Here is a 19,951-nt window from a genome sequence, read left to right as displayed (position 1 = left end):
AATAGTCTGTAAGTATACACAGTACTTTACAATAGGTTGATTGCACTAAACAAAGAAGAAAATCCTTTCTCTGAGGAGCTTACAATCTAAAGATACAAGTTGGTGCAATGCAATATAGAATGAGAATAATAAGTGAGCCCCATAGTGGGTGGTCTTCATAGTTGAAATGCTTCAAAAACAAATGCCTTCTTGGAAGGGTAGAGGTTTGAGAGGGAGTGGTCTGGGCGTGCAAAGAAATGGAAGGCTGTTCTTTGGGGGCTGGGAGGTGAGGAGAAGGAAGGGAGGGTTGTATTATATGTCTGAAAAGAGGCTCAATTTAAGAATGGGTAGAGAGATCAGACTAACATTGGCATGGTAGAGTTTGATGATTTAAAGAACAAGATGAAATATAAGTAGAGGAGGATTTAGAGAGAGGGGACAAACAACATACCATACAACTTTCTATTACAGCAAATACCACATCTTTAAAGACCCAGATATGGAGAATGCTGCTTGCAACAGCTTCTTGCCAGTGTGAATGGCTTCTACAACAGAATAGTCCGGATTGGTTCCATTGAGATACTGTATGTGAAAGGGCTTTGTAAGCAGCAAAGCAATACAAATGTAAGTCATCATCATATTCTGCTTAGCTTTAACTTCATTAAGTTTTTGTTTGGTAATGTATTTTAAGATAAAAGGTTAGCAGAACTATTTTCAGAGATGTCAAGAATAGATTTGTCATTATAAATGCTTCATTTTATTTCCCTGTTAGATTATTACAAATGCTCATAGTAAATGTTCATTACCTTATAGTTGTTGAACTAATATTTATATCAGTGAAGATCATTCTCATCCTCATTCTTGCTCCCTCACTTGCTACTCAGTCTTTTTTTCCACCTCTGTTCATATGGTCATGTATTTTTTTAGGCTCACAATATCATTTTATACTCTCCTTCATTCTAACAGGATTTGAGTTGGTTTACTGAGAAACTTAATACAGTAACAGGATGAACAAATTGATAGGGAATGAGTGCAAAGGGAAAGTAAATGTAAGAAACTGAAATGAGACCATTGTTAAGATTTAAACTGAGTACACAGTATTGGGGACTTTATAGCTGTGTCCTAAGTTTGACTCTGTGTGTCTTAGCAGACAGATCAAAGAGGGAAATATTAGCTATAAGATTTGCAGGGGTCCATGAGGTAAAAATGAACCAATTTCTCAGACGATGCAAGCACAGATTTTCTTGAGACCTGTGAGTAATTCTTCCCGTGGGTTTTTATGAACACCAGTTTGGTGAATTTGGATTTTATCCTGAAGGCACTGGAAAGAAAGTGAAAGCTTTTGAGCCGGGGTATGACATACATGAAACTGTCTTTACAGCAGCTATAGGAAAGCTCAAATGAATTGGGGGAAACTAGATATAAGAAAACCAGTTAGAGATGAGCTCTAAAAAAAAAGAGAGCAATGATCTCTAAGGGTCTGGACAAGGATGTATCAGAGTGAATGGAAAGCAAAGGAAAGCTATGTAGGAGGGGTTAAAATAGGCCAGGGTCACTGATTACATAGGAATGGAAAGGGAAGAATTAAGGATGTGTATAGAGTTCAAGTCTACCTAGAGTGATGGTATCATAATCTCTGGCCAATATAAGAGGAGAAGCATGTGTTAAACAAGAAAGCACAAAAAGTTTTGAAAAGAGTAAGATAACCACTATGGATTCTTAGAGTTGTATTTTGTAGAAAGCAGAGCAAAGTGAATGGAAAGCTACCATTTTTTAATACTTTATGTTTTATGAATTGCTTTTATAGACAATACATGTCTTATTTTGTTATTATGACAATCCTGTAAGGGAAATAGTAAGTATCCACATTTTACAGACAAAAAAATCTGAGATTTAATGATTAACTGATGTATCAGAGGCCATATGACTAGTTTTCTCCCCCCACTGACACTAACTCAAGAAGGCTTTCTGCTTGAAGCGGTTGGTGTAATACTGGATGACAAAATCAGGACAAGGTTAGAGTTTTGCCAACAGTATGAACCTCAAGTTTTTGCTTTGCTCTACTAAAACTGTTCCACTGGGACACTTGATATGAATATAGCTGCCCCTACACTAAACGTACCCAGACGGCTGTTCTTTTTAAATTTCATATCTGCTTTTTATAGTTCTTTAATCTCTTCCACTGCTGTCAGCTGTTACTACTTGATGTATTTGGTAGTTCCCCATTCCTAATTAGTGTGCTCCTGGAACCAGATAAATATGCTTGTTATTTTTAGACACAATTTTAAAAGTGGCTATACATTGAAGACACAGACAATCCTCTTATGAGAACCTAACCCTAATGCTATGTTTTGCTATAATTTTATGAGCAGAGAATATGCATCTTCATGCTTGGTCATTCTTAGAATGTATATTATTGGCTGTCTTCTAGATTATTGGCTAATTCTGTATAGTTGAAGGTATTGGATAAGTTACCTTGAAAGGTGAGGTGCTGGTGTGTGTGTGTGTGTGTGTGTGTGTGTGTGTGTGTGTATTTATTTATTTATTTTACTGTATAATCCCTGAGCATTACTTTTTTAAAGCAGATGCTATTGGTGGCAACAGCAAAATGTAGCAATGCTTTCTTTATACACAAGAAATTGTGTATTCTTGGTGCATAGCAACCTAGTTGCCAAAGGATTGAAATGACTACCCAATCCCTTTTATTTCCAGAATGATTTGTGGCTATTTCTCTCAGTTCCCACTGCCCTCTGCTAGAAAGGTTACAGACATTCCTTTTTGTTTCCAATAAGTCTTCCCTCCTGAAACAGCTACAGAAGCTTCCAACCAGCCCTCCCCTGATTCACTTGTCTCTCCCTTCTTTCTCTGTGAGGAAGGCTTTTAATAAAGATTTATTGACAATCCACAGGGGCATTGTTCCTATAGGAAGTACTGTACTCTTTAGTGTGAAATCTGTGTTTCCAACTGGCTTAATAAAGCATTTTGTGACACTTGGTACAGTGTGTGCAAAATTCAGATGTGTGGACTGTGAACAGCTTGGGCTTTATGAGTGCTCAGTCTACCTCCAAACACGAGGGATGTTTTTTCCAAATCTGCTTTTCAAATTAATTTTAAAGATGATGGACAGTTAGTAACAAATCAGTACATTCATTAAGAAAACTGGACTGGATGGAAATAATAGAGAAGGAAGAAGAAAGGTGATTTTCCTTTATATTCTACTGAAGGATGAAACTAATAAAAGTTGTTATCCTTTGAACTCAGCAAGGTCAATAACTAAAATTCTTGGCCTTTTAGACATTGATAGGTGAGATTGTATTGTTCATGGTGTTAGGAAGGGAAAGTGTTTATTTTTTTTTGCATAGGTACTTTGGGACAAAGAAGCTACTTTTATTGTTAGCTAGAAATACCTGCACATCACTTGTGCTCAGAAAAGTGGGAATGACTTTGGATTTGCTTTGGCCTATGGAAAATACAGCTGTGATACTAGCATCTTATGGCTTGTAATTGGGCTTTGGTAGAAAGCTTCTGGTTTGATGGCTTGGGAACCCAAGACCACAGATAAGATTTACAAAGTCCTTCAGCATTGTTCTTTTTCTTTTCTTTTTTTCAAGACTTATTTATTTGAGAGAGAGAGAGAGTGTGAGTCAGGGAGGAGCAGAGGGAGAGAGAGGCAGAGAAGCCGACTCCCCACTGAGCCTGAAGCCCAGTGCAGGGCTCAATCCCAGGATTCTGAAATTATGACCCGAGCAGAAATTAAGAGTCAGAAGCTTAAATAACTGAGCCACCTAGGTGCCCCACATTGTTCTTTTTCAAAACTGTTTTGGTTATTGTAGGTGCTTTACATTTTATTATAAATTTTAGGATCAAATTGTTAATTTCAGCAGACATTTCCTCTTATTCATATTTTATTTGTTCTTATTTTACTACTTAATGTAGAAAGCTGAGGTCATTGGTTTTAGAACTTTCACTTTTATTTATTTATTTTAGAGAGAGAGAGAGAATGAGTGAGGAGAGGGTCAGAGGAAGAGAATATCCTTAAGCAGACTCTCTGAGCAAGGAACCGGACATGGGGCTCAATCCTAGGACCCTGGGATCACACCCTGAGCTGTAGGCAGATGCTCAACCGCTGAGCCATCCAGGCGTCCCAAGAATATTTACATTTAATGTGATTGTGGATATGGTTAGGTTTAAGCCTGTCACCTTGTCATTTGTTTTCTTTTTATCTCATCTATTCTTTGTCTCCTTTGCCTGTTTTTCTTTCTTTTGGATCAAATGAGTATTGTTATAATTCTGTTGCATGGGCTATTAAGTATAATTGTTTTATTACTTTAGTGATTACATTAGGGTTTATAGTACACACAATAAGAAAACAATTTTGCATATTTGTCAATGTAATTACCATTTCTGGTGCTCTTTATTCCTTTGGAGAGATCCATTTTTCTCTCTGCTGTTATTTGACTTTCTACTGAAGGATGTGCTGTAACATTTTTTATGCTTTGAGTATGCTGGTAATGAATTCTTTCAGCTTTTATATGTCTGAGAAAGTCTTTTAAATTGAAATTGCCCTTTTATTTTGAAATAATAGTAGATTGTGTGCACACATAAGAAATAATACAGAGAGATAATGTGTACCCTTCACCTAGTTTCCCCCAATAGTAACATCTTGCAAAACTGTAATACAGTATTAAAAAACAGGATGTTGACATTTATGCACTAAAGATACAGAAAAATTCCATTACTATAATCCTGTTGATTGCCCTTTTATTAGCCACACCCATGAAAACTTTCACTCATGATAATCATTAATCTATTCTTTTTTTTTTTTTTTTTTTTTTTCATTAATCTATTCTTTATAATTTTCTCATTTCCAGAATGTTACATAAAAAGAACCATACAGTATATGTCCTTCTGAAATTGGCTCTGTTCATTCAGCTAATCAGTTTCAAGCTAATGTATATATCAATAATTTGTTCATTTTATTGCTGCAGTTTAACCATTTACATTTTTCAGAACATCTAGTCTTTTTCCAGTTTGAAACAGATACTGAATTAAACTGTTACAAACAATTGTACACAGGTTTGCGTGAACATAAGTTTTTATGCCTCTGGGATTATTGCTCAAGTGCAAGTGTTAGTTGCCTGGTTTACTTTTATAAGAAACTTTAAAATTGTTATCCAGGTTAGCTGTATCATTTTGCATTCCTACCATCAATGTATAAGTGATCCAGTGTTTCCAAATATCCTTTCCAATATTTGGTGGTATCATTGATATTTATGTTACCCATTTGAATAGGTATATAATGACAGCTCATTGTGGTTTGAGGTAAAAATATTTTGATGTGTTTATTTGCCATCAGTACATCCTCTTCAGTGAAATGTCTCTCTCTTTATGTCTTTTTCTCTCATTTTCTAATAAGATTTTTTTAACTATTTCATTTTAAGAGCTCTTTATATATTCAACATACTAGTCTTTTGTTGGATATGTATTTGCAAGTATTTTCTCCAAGTCTGTAGCTTACCTTTTATCCTCCTAACTGGGTCTTTTGAAAAGCAAAGTACTTAATCAGGATGAAGTCCAATTTACCACTTTTCTTACTGGTTCATGCTTTTGGTGCCAACTCTAAGAACTAATTGCCTAGTCTTAAATTCTGAGGATTTGTTTTTTTAAATTTATTTTTAGTTTTTAAATTTTATAAAATCCAATTTGCCAAGATATAGTATAACACCCAGTGCTCATCTCAATATGTACCCTCCTTAATGCCCATTACATTTACCCCATTCCCTCATCCACCTCCCCTTATGCAACCCATTGATTGTTTCCCAGAGTTAGGAGTCTCTCATGGTTTGTCTTCCTCTATAATTTTTTTCCCCACTCAGTTTCCCTCCTTTCCCTTATGGTCCCTTTCACTATTTCTTATATTCCACATATGAGTGAAACCATATGATAATTGTCTTTCTCGGACTGACTTATTTCACTCAACATAATACCCTCAAGTTCCATCCATGTTGAAGTAAATGGTAGATATTCATCCTTTCTGATGGTTGAGTAATATTCCATAATGTGTGTGTGTGTCTGTCTATCTATCTATCATCTGTCTATCTCACATCTTCTTTATCCATTCATCTCTTGAAGGATATCATGGCTCCTTACACAGTTTGGCTATTGTGGACATTGCTGCTCTGAATACTGGGGTGCGGGTATCCTGCTGTGTCACTACATCTGTATCTTTGGGGTAAATACCCAATAGTGCAACTGCTGGGTCATAGGGTAGCTCTATTTTTAACTTCTTGAGGAATCTCCATACTGTTTTCCAGAGTGGCTGTACCAGCTTGCATTTTCACCAGCAGTGCAAGAGGGTTCCTCTTTCTCTGCATCATCACCAATATTTGTTGTTTCCTGAATTGTTAAATTTAGCCATTCTCACTGCTGTAAAGTGGTATCTCATTGTAGTTTTGATTTGTATTTCCCTGATGACAAGGGATGTGGAACATTTTTTCCTGTGCTTCTTGGCCACGTGTAGGTCTTCTTTGGAGAAATGCCTGTTCATGTCTTCTGTCCATTGCATGACTGGATTGTTTGTTTCTTGGGTGTTGAGTTTGGTAAGTTCTTTAGAGATCTTGGAAGTAGTCCTTTATCTGATATGTCATTTGCAAGTATCTTCTCCCATTCTGTAGGTTGTTTTTTAGTTTTGTTGACTGTTTGCTGTGCGGAAGATTTTTATCTTGATGAAGTCCCAATAGTTCATTTTTGCTTTTGTTTTCCTTGCTTTCATAGATATATCCTGCAAGAAGTTCCTGTGGCCAAGTTGAAAAGGAGTGTTGCCTGTGTTCTCTTCTAGGATTTTGATGGATTCTGGTCTCACTTTTAGATCTTTCATCCATTTTGAGTTTATCTTTGTGTATGGTGTAAGAGAATGGTCCAGTTTCATTCTACTGCATTTGGCTGCCCAATTTTCCCAACACCATTTATTGAAGAGATTGTCTTTTTCCATTGAATATGCTTTCCTGCTTTGTCAAAGTTGACTTGACCATAGAGTTGAGTGTCCATTTCTGGGTTCTCTATTCTGTTCTGTTGATCTATGTGTCTGTGTTTGTGCCAGTATGATACTGTCTTGATGATCATAGCTTTGTAATAGAGTGTGATGTCAGGCATTATGATGTCCCCAGCTTTGGTTTTCTTTTTCAATATTCCTTTGGCTATTTGGAGTCTTTTCTTGTTCCATATAAATCTTAGGGTTATTTTTCCAACTCTGTGAAGAAAGTTCATGGCATTTGGATAGGGATTGCATTGAAGGTGTAAGTTGGTCTGGGTAGCATAGACATTTTCACAATATTTATTCTTACAATCCATGAGCATGGAATATTTTTCTGTTTCTTTCTGTCTTCCTCGATTTCATTCATAAGTGTTCTGTAGTTTTTAGTGTAGAGATTCTTTACATCTTTGGTTAGCTTTATTCCTGGTTATCTTCTTGTTTTGGGTGCCATTGTAAATAGGATTGATTCCCTAATTTCTCTTTCTTCAGTCTCAGTGTATACAAATGCAACTGATTTATGTACATTGATCTTATATCCTGCCATGTTGCTAAATTACTGTATGAGTTCTAGCAATTTGGGGGTGGAGTCACTTGGGTTTTCTATATACCGAATCATGTCATCTGCAAAGAGGGAGAGTTTGACTTCTTTGCCAATTTGAATGCCTTTTATTTCTTTTTGTTGTCTGATTGCTGAGGCTAGGACTTGTAGTACTATGTTGAATAAAAGTGGTGAAAGTGAATATCCCTCTCATTTTCCTGATCTTAGGGGTAAGGCTCCCAGTGTTTCTCCATTGAAAATGATATTTGCTGTGGGCTTTTCATAGATCATAGATGGCTTTTATGATAGTCAGGTATGTTCCCTCTATCCCTACTCTTTGAAGAGTTTTGATCAGGAATGGATGCTGTATTTTGTCAAATGCTTTCTCTCCATCTATTGAGAGGATCCTATAGTTCTTATCTTTTCTTTAATATGTGATCTATCATGTTGATTGATTTACAAATGTTGAACCACCATTGCATCCCAGGGGTAAATCTCACTGGGTCCTGGTGAATAATCCTCTTAATGTACTGTTGGATTCTATTGGCTGGTATCTTGGTGAGCATTTTTGCATCCATGTTAATCAGGGATATTGGTCTGTAATTTTCCTTTTTGGTGGGGTCTTTGTCTGGTTTTGGGACAAAGGTAATGTGGCCTCATAGAACAAGTTTGGAAGTATTCCTTCCATTTCTATCCTTTGAAACAACTTTAGTACAATAGGTATTATTTCTTATTTAAATGTTTGGTAGAATTCACCTGGAGGTCATCTGGCCCTGGACTTTTGTTTCTTGGGAGGTTTTGATGACTTCTTCAATTTCCTTGCTGGTTATTGGCCTGTTGAGGTTTTCTATTTCTTCCTGTTTCAGTTTTGGTAATTGTAGGTTGCAAAGAATACTTCCATCTCTTCCAGTTTGTCTAATTTGTTGGCATGTAGTTGCTCATGATACGTTTTTAAAATCATTTTTATTTCCTTGGTATTGGTTGTGATCTCACCTCTTTTATTCATGATTTTATTAATTTGAGTCTTTTTTCTTTTCTTTTTAATAAGTCTGGCTAGAGGTTAATCTATCTTATCATTTCTTTCAAAGACCCAGCTCCTGGTTTCACTGATCTGTTTTATAGTTCTTCCGGTCTTTATTTTAGAGTTCTGTTCTAATCTTTATTATCTCTCTTTTTCTTCCTGGTTTAGGCTTAATTGCTATTCTTTTTCCAGTTCCTTTATGTGTTAGGTTATCTTGTGTATTTGAGATTTTTTACAATTTTTTGAGGGAGGCTTGTATTGATAAGTGTTTCCATCTTATGACTGCCTTTGCTGTATCCCAAAGATTTTGAATAGTTATGCTTTCATGTTTGTTAGTATCCATGAATCTTTTTAATTCTTCTCTAATTTCTGGATTGACCAATTCATCTTGGAGCTTTAACCTCCAAATGTTTGAGTTCCTTCCACATTTCTTCTCATGATTGAATGCATTGGTGTCTTAAAATATGCAGGGTATAATCCCAATCTTTTGGTACCTCTCAACTGAGGTTGAGGTCTGATTTGTGACCCAGTATGTGGTCAATCATGGAGAAAATCCCATATGCTTGAGAAGAATGTGTATTCTGTTGTATTAGGAAGGAATATTCTGTATATATCTGTGAAATCCATTTATTCCAGTGTGGCATTCAAGGCCCCTGTTTCTTTGGTGATCTTCTGGTTAGAAGATGCATCATTGGGGCAGCCTGGGTGGCTCAGTGGTTTAGCGCCGCCTTTAGCCCAGGGCCTGATCCTGGAGACCCGGGATCAAGTCCCATGTTGGGCTCCCTGCATGGAGCCTGCTTCTCCCTCTGCCTGTGTCTGTGCCTCTATCTCTGTGTGTGTGTGTGTGTCTCATGAATGAATGAATGAATGAATGAATGAATAAATAAATAAATAAATAAATCTTTTAAAATAAAATAGAAGATGTGTCCTTGCTTATCTATGTATCTCTTTACTTTGGTTATTAAATTGATATGATTGGCTGCTGCAACATTAGGGACATAAATATTCATAATCATTAGGTCTTCTTGTTGGAATGACCCTTTAAGTATAATAGTTTTCCTCTTCCTCTCTTATTACAGTTTTTGGCTTAAAATCAAATTTTTCTGAAATGAGTTTTGCTACCCCAGCTTTCTTATGAGGACCATTTGCATGGTATATGGTTCTCCATCCCCTCATTTTCTGTCTGAAGGTGTTCTTAGGTCTAAAATGAGTCTCTTTTTTGATAGCATATAGATGGGTTTTGCTTTTCTACCCAGTCTGTTACCCCATGTCTTTTGAATGGATCATTTATCCCATTTCTGTTCAGAGTAATTATTGAAAGATATGAATTTAGTGTCCTAATATTACCTATATAGTCCTGTTTCTGCAGATGTTTTTCTGTGCTCCCTCTTCGTTTACAGTTTCCCCCTTAATATATTTTGTAGAGCTGTTTTGGTGGTCACATATTCTTTCAGTTTCCATCTATCCTAAAAGCTCTTTATCCCTGCTTCTATTCTGAATGACAGCACTGCTGTATAAAGTATTCTTGGCTCCATGTATTTCTTGTTTAGTACCCTGAATATATGATTCCAACCCTTTTTGACCTGCCAGGTCTCTGTGGGTAGGTCTGATGTTTTTTTTTTTTTTTTTTTTTTTTTTTTAAATTCTTTTTTTTTTTTAAATTTATTTACTTATGATAGTCACAGAGAGAGAGAGAGGCAGAGACACAGGCAGAGGGAGAAGCAGGCTCCATGCACCGGGAGCCCGACGTGGGATTCGATCCTGGGTCTCCAGGATCGCGCCCTGGGCCAAAGGCAGGCGCTAAACCGCTGCGCCACCCAGGGATCCCTGGTAGGTCTGATGTTAATCTGATCCTTCTCCCCATATAATTTAGGGATCTCTTTATCTCTAGCTGCTTTTAGGATTTTGTCTTTATCTCTGAAATTCGCAAGCTTCACTATTATATGTTGGGATGTCAATCAGTTTTTGTAGATTTTGAGGGTGTCCTCTCTCTCTCTTGGACATGCATGCCTGTTTCCTTCCCCAGATTAGGGAAGTTCTCAGCTTTGATTTGTTCAAACATACTTTCTGGTCCTCTCTCTCTCTCTCCACATCCTCTGGATTCCCAATAATATGAATATTATTCTTTCTCAAACTGTCACTTAATTCCCAGAGTCTCTCCTCATGGGCTCTTAGTTGTTTTTGTCTCTATTCCTCAGCTTCCTTTCTATCAACTTGGTTTCTGTGCCACACATTCTCTCTTCTGCCTCATTAACCCTAAGTGTTAGAGCTTCCAGTTTAGACTGCATCTCAGTTAACATATTTTAAATTTTGGCCTGACTAGATCTCATTTCTGCAGTAAGAGAATCTGTAGAGTCTTTTTGCTTTTTTCAAGAGCCACCAGTAATTTGATAATTGTACTCCTGAATTGTATCTCTGACATCTTACTTAAATCCATATCCATTAGATCTGTGGTAGAGAATATTACTTCTTTTCTTTCTTTTTTGGTGAGTTCTTCCTTTCAGTAATTTTAGCCAGTGAAGAATGACTGTCAAAATATCAACTGCAACCTAAGTAAAGTACACCCTAGACAATTCCGAATTGGTTAGGGATCAGAAAATAAAAGAAAAAAGAAAAAAAAAAAGACCATGAAAATGAAGAAAAAATTTAAAAAAAATAGTAAAAATTCAATAAGAGATGGGTGGAGGAAGTGGTGGGGGAAAGAGTATATAATCTCACACAGTGTACCAAGATGGTGATCCTCTTGCTTCTGAGTATATTTTGGTCTGCATGTTAGAGGATGCTAAATTCCAAATTTATATAAATAAGCAAAACTTACATAGAGAAACAACAGCAACAAGAAAAACAAAAGCAAGAAGTCAAAAGAGGGGCACAGAATGGGAAGGAAGAGGGAATATAATCTCACAGAGCGGGCCAATACGTGTTCCACTTGGTTTTGAGTGTATTTTCTTCCATATGTTAGAAGATACTAAATTCCAAAATTGTAAAACAAAGGAAAACAAAACCAAAAAAACCCCCAACAAATCCCCAAAACTTATATATCTACAAAAATCAAATTGAGTACGCTGAAACGAAGCCAAAAATGAAGAATGTGTCTCTGACATTCAATTGTAAAAATATGAAAGTCAAAAAGAAAAAAACACTTAAAAATGAAGAGTTGATAAAATGTAAAGGCAGGAAAAAAGAAAGAATATTGGAAATTTTTATACTGAATGATAAACGAATCATAAGGAAAAAACCTCAAGTTCTATATACTATTTTCGCTCAGTCCTTAAGCTTTCTAGTGCTGCTTTGTCAGTAAACTTGCTCTTCTCCTGTTCTTCCAGCTCTTTTGGGGGAGGGGCGTACTGTGGTGATCCTCAGGTGTCTGTGCCTTGGCAGAGATGCCCCGCCCTTGCCAGGTGGTGGGGCTCAGTGTGAGCTGTTTGCCCTGTGAGATCTTTGTTCCCTAGAGGCTGGGCCTCTCCAGGGTGAAAGGAGAAAAAAAATGGCAGCAGGCAGATCTCCAGCCCTGGAGCCAAGATCTCCCATTGTCTAAGTCTCTGAGTGGGCACTTGCTCAGATCTTCTTGGAGGCAGACCTGAGGGCACCGATTCCTATAATTTGAAGGGCATCAGGCATCTCGAGAGCTAGTGCTGTCTTGTGCTTCCTGGCTCCAACTCTCCCAGATGCTCAAGGAGGGTTGCTGTATTCCATTCCTTTACTGGGACCTACAACAGCAGCAGTCCCCCTATCTAATTGCAGTTTGCAGTTTATGGCACAAGTTCAGCTTTCTCTGGGGCACCCCTATTCTTTCTGTGTCTCTGGGAATATTGAGACTTCACCTCCCTTCCTGCGATTCTGCCCTTTTTCAGCACTGAGCAGTTTTCAGACAGGGAGGACTCTCTCAGGAGCAGATTTCTAAAGGTTCCAATTGTGTGCTTTATTCCTTTCCAGCAGCCTGTGTACAGAGGTTCCCTCCTGTTGCTCTTTATCTTCCAATGATAATATTCCCTCCTTTTCTCTTCTCCACACTCCTACTTTTTAAGAAGTGATCACATTTCTATCTGTATCATTCCAGCTGTTCTTTCATCTCAGGTTGAATTCATAGGTGTTTAGGATGGATTGAACATTACCTAGCTAAATGTGGGCTACCAGATGAAATGAGGACCCCTACTCTTTCACCATCTTGTCTAGTCTCCTGAAGATTTGCTTTTATCATTTTTTTAATCTTTGATAATTTTTTCTCCTAAAATTTTTTTAAAAAATTAGTTAATATACAATGGTATATTTGTTTCAAGTGTATAGCATAGTCATTATTTTACATGTTACATTCATAGTCTGTATTGATGTAAGTTTGTATAAGGCTGAAGTTAAGTTCAAGACTGATATTTTCTAAATCTGTGGATGTTCAGTCGCCCCAGCATCATTTGTTGAAAGACAGTATACTTGCCCCATTAAACTGCTTTGCTTCTTTATCAAATATCAGTTGTGCCATAACAATTAATAAAATATTTATACATTTATAGATAAATTTGATCTAATCTTGGAAACATGCTAAGTGAAAGAAGCTAGATGCAAATGGCCACATATAGTATCCAATTTATGTGAATTCTTATAGTATTCAGTTTGTGTGAAATGTCCAGAATAGGAAAATCCATAAAGACAGAAAATAGATGAGCAGTTGCAGTGGCTAAGGTGCTAAAAGAGTGAGAAGTGACTATAATAGGGCATAAGATTTCTTTTTGGAGTAATAAACATGTTCTAAATTTAGATGCTGGTGATGGGTGCACAACTATGTGAATATAGTAACTACCACTGACTTATATAACTAAAAGGTGAATTTTCTGGTGTGTGAGTTATATCTCAATAAAGGTGTCATAAAAATAATTAGGCTTTTTTTTTGTAATTCTATATGGGGTTCTTTATTCTCTTGTATTGATCTGTGCATGTATTGCTCTGCCAGTGTCACACTGTATGATGTTAGCTGTAGGTATTTTGTAGATGTTCTTTATCAAGTTGAGGAACTTCCTCTGTATTCCTAATTGCTGAATTTTTTCATATTTATCTATTGATATGGTGGATTACGATATTAATAATACAACCAATCATATTAATTGATTTTCATATGTTGAACCAGCCTTGCACAAATGGAATAAGACCTACTTGGTCATGGTGTATAATTTATTTTATACTATGTTATTTTCATTTTGCTAATATCTTTATTGAGGTAAACTTAATATAATATAAAACTCACTATTATAGGTATACTAAGGTGTACAATTCAGTGGTTTTTAGTACATTCACAATGTTGTGCATATATCACTACTATCTAATTCCAGAACAGTTTTATCCCCCCCTCAAATAAACATGGTAGCCATTAGTCATTTCCCATTTTCCCCAGCCTTAGGCAACCACTAATGTACTTTCTATATCTATAAATTTGTTTCATAGATGTTTCATATAAACAGAACCATGTAATGTCTTTTGTGACTGGTTTCTTTCACTTAGCATAATGTTTTCAAGGTTCATCCATTTTTTAGGATGTATTAGAATTCCTTTTTTTTTTGTATTAGAATTTCATTTCTTTATAAGACTGAGTTGTATTCCATTATTTCAAAATTCCACATTTTGGGATGCCTGGGTGGCTCAGTCAGTTAAGTGAAGACTTGATTTTTGACTCAGGTCATGATCTCAGGGTCCTGGGATCAAGCCCCACATGGACTCTGCACTCAGAGGGGTTTCTGCTTGAGATTGTCTCTTCCCTCTGCCCATCCCCCTATTCACTCATGTGCTCTATCTCAGATAAATATATCTTTTTTTAAATGTCACATTTTATTTGTCCTTTTATTTATTCATAGTCATTTAGGTTTCCACCATTTGGCATATTTGAATAATAATACAGCTATAAACATTCACATACAAATGTCTATTTGAATCCCTACTTTTATTTCTTTAGGTTATATATCTAGGAGTCACACTGCTGAATCATATGGTAATTTTGTGTTTAACTTGTTGGGAAACTGCCAGACTTTTCCACACTGACTATACCATAAATGCACAGTGTTTCCAATTTCTCCATATCTTCATCAAAACTTATTTTCTGTTTTTTTTTTTTTAATTTAAATTTTAGTAATCATATAGCACAATATTGGGTTCTGGAGTAGAATTCAGTGATTCATCACTTACATGCAACCCCAGTACTCCTAAGAGCAACTGCCCTCTTTAATACCCCTCACCCACCTATCCTAACCCCCACATACCTCCCTCCATCAACCCTTAGTTTGTTCTCCTTCATTAGCTGTCTTTTATCATTTGTTTCCCTCTCCTTTTTTTCTTTTTCCCCTTCCTCTTTGTTCATCTGTTTTCTGTCTTAAATTCCACATATCAGTGAGATCATATGGGATTTTCTTTTCTGACTTGTTTCATTTAGCATAATGCACTATAATTCCATGTATGTCTTTGCAAATGGCAAGATTTCATTTTTTGATGGTTAATATTCCATTGTGTGTGTGTACATACACCACATCTTTTTCATGCATTCATCAGTCAGTGGCCATTGGGGCTCTCCCCCACAATTTGGCTATTGTTGATAATGCTGCCGTAAATATTGGGGGAGAATGCAATCCTTTGAATCTGTATTTTTGTATCCTTTGGGTAAATACCTAGTAGTGCAGTTGCTGGAACATAGGGTAGTTTTATTTTTTTAAACTTTTTGAGAAACCTCCATACTGTTATTCAGAGTTGCTATACCAGTTTACATTCCCACCAGTAGTATAAGAGGGTTCCCCTTTCTCCACATCCTCACCAACAACACTTGTTGTTTCTTGTGTTCTCAATTTTAGCCATATGGACTGGTCTGATGTGGTATCTCCTTGTGGTTTTGATTTGCATTTCCCTGATAATGAGTTATGTTGAGCATCTGTTCATGTGTCTGTTAGCTATCTGGATGTCTTCTTTGGAAGTGTCTATTCATGTCTTCCCATTTTCTTAACTGGATTATTCTTTGGATGTTGAGTTTGATAAGTTCTTTATAAATTTTGGATACTAACCCTTTATCAGATATGTCATTTGCAAATAACTTGTTCCATTCAATAGACTTTTAGTTTTGTTGATTGCTTCCTTGACAGTACAGATTTTTATCTTGATGAAGTCCCAATAGTTCATTTTTGGTCCAGAGATATGTCTGTTAAGAAGTTGCTACACCTGAGGTCAAAGAGATTTCTGCCAGTACTCTCCTCTAGCATTTTGATCATTTCCTGCCTCACATTTAGGCCTTTCATCCATTTTGAATTAATTTTTGTGTATAACATAAGAAAGTAGTCCAGGTTCATTCTTTTGCATGTTGTGTCCAGTTTTCCCAACACCATACTAACGTTGAACAGCTTCATGTATTTATTGACTATATGTCTTTGGAAAAATATCTGTCTAAGTCTTTTGCTGGTTTTTAATTGAATTGTTTGGTTTTGATGTGTTGAGTTCTAGTAATTCTTTATATATGTTCAATATAATTTTCTGGGTGCTAGATATTTTTGTATTCCATTATATATTCTTTATGTTCTGGGCTACAGTTAAATTTCTAGGAAATTGATCCTTTTAAGTACTGCTTTTTTAAGATTAGTTAGATGTGCACAGACTGAGCTCAATCTGGAACTACTTATTCACTACTCTTTAGGCAATGCCATATTCGTTATTCTATTCAGTGCCTTATAAATTATGACTTTTTCCATCCTAACTGGCATAAGCAGGCATTATTCCTGGGCTCTGTGTGATCACTAGGTGCTATTTCCTCTAATCCTTTTGGATGTTTTTCACCCTGGTCTTGGGTAGTTTTCTCACATTCATGCACTTGCAGTGGTATCTATTAGACACTCAAGTGAGAACCTTTAAAATCTCCAGAATATTCTCCCTGTGCTGCTCTTTCTTCTTTCTGGTACTCCATCCTCCATCCTATGAATAAGAGTAAAATACCCTTTGCCTTCTCATATTCTCAGTTCTGTCTCCTCAATTTCAGTCTTCCATCCTGTAGCTGGGTTCTTCCTACACTGCAGTCTGGAAACTCTCATAGCACTAAGCTGGGGAAATCAGTGGGCTTACTTCATTTGTTTCCAGTCTCACCAGGACTATTCTCCTTTATTGTCTGATGCCCACAGTCTTGAAATCCTTAGTTTTATAAATATTGTTTTTTTTAAAAATCTTTATTGGGATCCCTGGGTGGCTCAGCGGTTTAGCGCCTACCTTTGGCCCAGGGCATGATCCTGGAGTACCGGGATCGAGTCCCGCATTGGGCTCCCTGCCTTGAGCCTGCTTCTCCCTCTGCCTGTGTCTTTCCCTCTCTCTCTCTCTGTGTGTCTCTCATGAATAAATAAATAAAATCTTTTAAAAAATCTTTATTACTTTGCTTTGGTTATTACTTTTACTCCATCTTGACCAGAAGTGAAGCTGTCATTTTGTTTTAAATTCTAAATATTTATTGGTATCTCAGAGAAATCTCTGACTCCAGTAGACCTTCCTAAACTTGCACAGCCTCAACTTCTTTAGACATGTTATATTTGAAAGAAAATCCTGCAGGTATAATAGGGAAATGAACCTAATCATCTCAATTGTTCTCTCCGTTTTCCAACTCTGCTTATTCAATTAACTGGAAACCTCTGTCTCCTTGCAAGGTACCCTCTCAAATTATTATTTTTCATTGAATAATACTTATTATTATATATTGAACAGAAGTATGTGGAATGTATTGTAGAAAGGCATGATTGATCCTGCTGTTCCCAACCTCCCATGCTTTTTTTTTTTTTCCTCCCATGCTTTAAATAAATTCCATGCCTCCTAGCTCTCCCAGCAAAATTCGGCTCCATTATTTGTCAACTTAAACCTTTAAAATACATGATTTATATTTATAATTTAAACCATCTTTTGAGAGTCTCTTAAGTTTATTGCTCACTGCAGGATGTATTCCTTCTGATTTTCTTAGTGTCTCCTAAATTGAAGCCTCTAAAATTTCAAACAGAACTCTATTCTTCTAGTATTTTTGACAGACATGTTTGAGTTCATCTCCCGCATGCTGTTTATGTTATGGTTTATGATAATATCTCATTTTGGTCATTATCTTTTAAAACTGAAGAGACCTCATTCATCTTTTTAATCTTTTATTACCAAATAGTAACCTTCCTTCCTGTCTGCATACTACTCCCTTCAATTTTTTCTCCATTTCTATTCTATATTAAGATATACCTCCCAGAACCACATTATAATATTCTATAGTATATCTAAAATATTTATATCATAGGATGACAGAGAAGAATAATATCCCACTTTTTCCCTTTCTTGAAAACTCCCATTATTTAAAAAAAAAGTTTTAATGTTTATTAGACATAACATAGATTTGATATCTTCTGAAAATATTCTCACATTACTTTTTTGGCTCATATGAGTAACTCAAAGCAATCATATTATAAGTTATTTATATTAATACTTACCAGGTTCATTTCATTATCTATGTAAAACTCATCTAATTGGTATAATTTATTATATATGCTCAATTTTTATCTTTTGGTATAAAGTCAATAAATTAGGGTAACATTGTTTCAATGAACACCAAACTGAAATAAGGAGATTATAGATGATAATTACATACTGTATCTGTCTCAGGACCTATTATATTTCTTTATTTTGGTTTCAGTGCTTAGTATGGAGAAACTCTTAACCCATACAGATAAATAACTAAATGCCAACAAATTTTAATAGTTCATCTTACAATCAAAGTTTATTACTTAGTTAACTAATCATGAAGCCTAAAAGGAGAGTACTAGGAACCATTTGCTTTGAAGTTGAATCATTAACTATCTGACTAGTGCTCATATTCTCTATTAAAAATGTAAGAGAAACATCCAAAGCTCACAAATAAGTACATTAATGATAATGCAGTGTATTAGCATCTTTACTTGTTATTTCACAACTGATTCTTATAATGTGAGAAAGGCATATATATGTTGGATAGATGTACACAAGCTCAATTTGATGCCAGACAAGTCTTCGCACATATACCATAGTACTGTACTTGCTTTAAACTTTATATGAGCAGAAATGCTTTGTCCTGAATAAGAGGGAAACTGAACTCTGGAATTAAACCTACTCAGAAGAATTTAAATAACTGTACAGAAATGGCAGGACAAGATTTATTCTGAAGTTTGAACAAACAAGTTAATAACTAGGTGGTCCACAACATTATATATTTGGTATGAAACCTAATCAGGTATTTCTGTTGATAGTTCATGATTTTTATTATAGATTTTAAAGTAGATAAAAATACTTTCAAATGATTTTCAATTAAAGTATTGGTGGAATCCCTGAAGCGCCTCTGAATCCTAGAGTTTTGGTGAATAGTTTTAAAACCAGTCAAAATATAAATATTTATTATTATCCTTTGTCTAACTTATTTTTATTGTTATTCTCAATAAATTCAAATGTTTCTAGTCAGGGATTATTTTTCTATACAAAAACTGTGAGCCTTTTCTCCAATAGCTTATGGCAGTGGTTTCTTTTATTCTATTTTTTTAAGGCAAGTTTTATAAACTTGCCCAATACGGAGGTTAAACTTGCTAGTTTATGCTTCTGTAGAGATCTCTAATGAATGTTGGGGATGGGTGGGTAGGTATTTTGTCGATAGTTCCTCAGCCATTTGGTATGATGCCCATAAACCATAGCAAGGTGTACTTTTATAAGTGGTAATTTTGGTTTCTCACCTGTGTTTCTTTAAAAATCTTGCATGAATGAGACCTCAATTATTTAAATTATGTGTAGTTTGTTGTTTTGAGGTTAGGAATTACCATTAGTGAATTTAGTACATCTAACCTGTGTGTTTCATAAGCCAATTTGGGAATAAAAGACTATCTAATATTCTCTAAGTAATGACTCAGAATTTTTGTTTAATCTTTCTGATAGTCCTTTTTTATCTCAGACTATCCTTTTCACTGTGATCTTCAAGTGGACCCATTTTTTTCTTGTATGTCATGTGGTAGGACCACAGCCATGTATCAAGATACACTACATTATTTTACCTGTAGCTGTAAGTGGAGAAAGAGAAGTTTCGTGAAACTACCCCCAAATTAAAAAAAAAAAAAAAGAAACTACCCCCAAATTAAGCACAAGCCACTTCCATACAGCATAGTTTTGCACCATTCAGCATACTCACACAGCTACGTAAAGGAAGGAGCACAGCACTGACACTGGCTGATTAACTTACTTACACCAAGTCCTCCCCCCCCCCCCACAGTCCTGTGGAATTTGTCCTTCTCCATCAAGCTTGCATTAGTCCCAGCACAACATACCCCTTCCACAGAGGACTACCATAAACCCCTGCCCATACCACCTCTCCAAAGCTTGGAATTTTAAAGGTCAG

The 19,951-nt window shown here is 35.9% G+C and overlaps 1 protein-coding gene across 6 annotated transcripts in view; it reads left to right on the top strand.

The window, feature by feature from the left end:
• EDA (ectodysplasin A) overlaps nt 1–19,951 on the top strand; it is a 435,371-nt gene that overhangs the window by 149,215 nt on the left and 266,205 nt on the right. Inside the window, exon 2 of one of the 6 annotated variants that reach the window (XR_012026765.1) lies at nt 451–603. The exons of the other annotated variants lie outside the window; for them this stretch is intronic. The gene's annotated coding sequence lies outside the window, so the exon portion shown is untranslated. The remainder of the gene's footprint in view (nt 1–450; nt 604–19,951) is intronic. 6 annotated transcript variants of the gene reach the window in all.

The sequence above is a fragment of the Canis lupus genome, chromosome X (assembly GCF_048164855.1).
Source record: "Canis lupus baileyi chromosome X, mCanLup2.hap1, whole genome shotgun sequence".
NCBI lineage: Eukaryota > Metazoa > Chordata > Mammalia > Carnivora > Canidae > Canis > Canis lupus.
This window is presented reverse-complemented; position numbering and strand designations above follow the sequence as displayed.